This window comes from Rhagoletis pomonella, unplaced genomic scaffold, assembly GCF_013731165.1.
Source record: "Rhagoletis pomonella isolate Grant_MI unplaced genomic scaffold, Rhpom_1.0 Rhpom_scaffold_00015, whole genome shotgun sequence".
Taxonomy (NCBI): domain Eukaryota; kingdom Metazoa; phylum Arthropoda; class Insecta; order Diptera; family Tephritidae; genus Rhagoletis; species Rhagoletis pomonella.
This window is the reverse complement of record NW_023458569.1, coordinates 1,391,503-1,394,155: the sequence shown is the minus strand read 5'-3', so window position 1 is coordinate 1,394,155 and position 2,653 is coordinate 1,391,503. Positions and strand designations below refer to the sequence as shown.

At 31.0% G+C, this 2,653-nt stretch overlaps 1 long non-coding RNA gene across 1 annotated transcript in view; it reads left to right on the top strand.

The window, feature by feature from the left end:
• Positions 1-2,653, top strand: part of LOC118749313 — a 10,580-nt gene that overhangs the window by 2,573 nt on the left and 5,354 nt on the right. Inside the window, exon 2 of the long non-coding RNA XR_004994199.1 lies at positions 1,694-1,696. This is a non-coding gene — a long non-coding RNA (uncharacterized LOC118749313). The remainder of the gene's footprint in view (positions 1-1,693; positions 1,697-2,653) is intronic.

The following is a 2,653-nucleotide window of genomic DNA, read 5'->3' as shown; positions in this document are numbered from 1 at the left end:
AGTTTCATCACTTTCACTTTTGGTTGAATGAAACCGAGAAGATGACATTCATATCAGGGATGAAAAAGTAGGTACAATTGTACCGCTTTCCGACGTTTGATGACTTAGAGGTACATTAGGTACAGTCACTAGATTTTAGGTACAATCAGCTTTTGATCAGATGCATTTTTAGTTTTTTTCTTTCTGCTTTACCGTGCTAATGTATTTACTTGTAGGCACGGGAGAAGCTTCACTTTCATTTTGCAGAATAAACAATTCTAAAGAAAAGTGGTCAAAAATAAGAAATTAAAAAAGTCATATTATGTATTTTCATAAACATTTTACAGCAGCCACTACGAAAAATTAACACTTTACTTAGCTATCCTCAAATTCGTAATTTTTTTCTATTAATTTTAACGCTTACTTTCACTAAGTCAAATTCAATGGCATTTGTGGTCAAATGAGTGAAAACAAATTGTCAAGTAGGACTAGAAAATGGTCTCTTGATTTATTTAGATCAGATTAGGCCTTCAGGCGTGTACATGCGCTGCTAAAGCGGCTATTTGTAAATGTTAACATATGTTGACAAAAATTTGTTGTCAAAATATGACATAATGAAAACCAGCCTTTATTCGTCCGTACAGTGCATTGTCTAGGATGTCTTCAAATTTCATATTTTCTTTAGATGAGAACTATAGCCATTTGACCCCCATTCACTTTTTGATTTCTGGAAATATATTTAAAATGCTTTCGAAGTTACTTACGGCAATTTGATTATTTTCTGTAGACTTGCAGCACCTATTAAAAGGAATCGGATATATTAGCAGACTTTTCCTGTTGTTTTATAAAATCTGAATAAAGAAGTATACTTCGCAAAGTGTGTTTTCTTTTCTGTCTTTTCCGCCAATATTTTTCAGTAGTCAAAATTAGACAAAAACAACGCTTCTCCGATTCCCATTAGACTATAGTCTATAGATATAGGCTCAGTTAAAATAAACCTAATCATGCTTTAAGTACATCCATCTTTCGTATTCATGTTTTAAATAAAATTTATAAAAAAATCTACAAATGGATGATGTAACTTTGTTTAGGTACAATCTGTCTCATTTAGGTACATTTATTTTATGATATTAGGTACAATTTGAAATTTCCATTTTTCATCCATGATTCATATGATCTCAAATACCATATATTTAGTTAAGTAAAAGTAAAAACTTAAATTTTTATTGAAATAACTAAAAAAAAAATACAAAATATAGTTTTTATTAAAATAACTAAACAATTATTGGTAGATAAAAAATATTGGGGCGTATTCTTGTTTTCGTACGAATCGAAAATCATGAAATTTTCCTATCATTTTCTATACAAAAATTTCGAATTTTCGATTCGTACGAAAACCAGAATACGCCCCATTATCCAGATTTGGTAGATTTTTTTCAAGTGGATGGTAGGTATTTTTTTGTCTGACAGCCCTGTAGTGCGACTAACTTTTAACAATGCAACTTGTCGAGTTGTAAGCTAACAATAGCCCTGGTCGCGTACGCACTATCCAGTACTAATTTTACTGGCTTTTTACTGGAAGGCGTTTTCGGTCGTAAAAACTTGCAAGAAACCAGCAAAAGAGAGAGAATTGAGAGAGCAAAAATTACAGCAGAACTTGCAAGTTTTACTGGATAAATTTTTATTAGTAACTATTTGCTAGTAAGAAAAACAGCTGGTGGCATGATGCTTAATGCAATTCACATTACTAAAAGAATTGTTTGTGGTGATTTTAGAGTTGCAATTAACAAAATAAACCTATTTAAATATATATTAGGGTGGGAAATACTAATTTTTTTTGGAAATAACAAATTAATCAGCTGTTCATAAAAGTTGCAACTTCTTGCTGGTTTTGCGTTTTCATACTTTCTCCCATTGTTCTCTCATTGGGAGTAAATAATGGCTTACTCTCCGGAATTTGGTTACTGACAAGTTACTGGATATTTTTTGCTGGAGAATACGAAAACACAACTAATATTTGTTGTTTTCAGTAACGATTGTGCGATTCACTAACTGTGCTGCCCCTAATGGGCACAAATTCGTTGCATATGCCAAGCCGCTCGTATGAGCACAAAGTTCACAAGCATTTTATATGGAAGAAAATGCGCAACACCCTTGGGCTACAAAACTGCATGCCCGAAAATCGTAAAAAGATTCTGAATAAAAAATTCGAAATCTTGGTGAACATCTTTTTAAGTTTGATTGATTTTTGTGAACTTTGTGCAAGCTATGAAAGTTTTATTTATGTGGTTTCAGTTGTTATATAGTAGAAGGAACTATATTTTACATGAAAATTGTTAAAAATAAATAAATGCACATAAGTAGAAAACAACATAATTTTAAATTTTGCAACTATATTGTACTCGCAGCTGTAAATAAAAAGTTTACAAAAAACATTTAACATGAAAAAGATTGTTAATATTTAAAAAAAAATACTCTATGCACATTTTGTACATATGCATTTTCTACGATTTTATTATGCTAGTGTCATTATGATTAGAAAGAAATATTTAAATATGCACATTAGGGTGGTCCAAAAATGTACGGGATAAAAGCAAAGTCGGAAATTTAATGCTCTCACCCCCTAGGATTGTTCTATACCGAAAAAAACCCATGTTTTTTTATTTTAAAATTA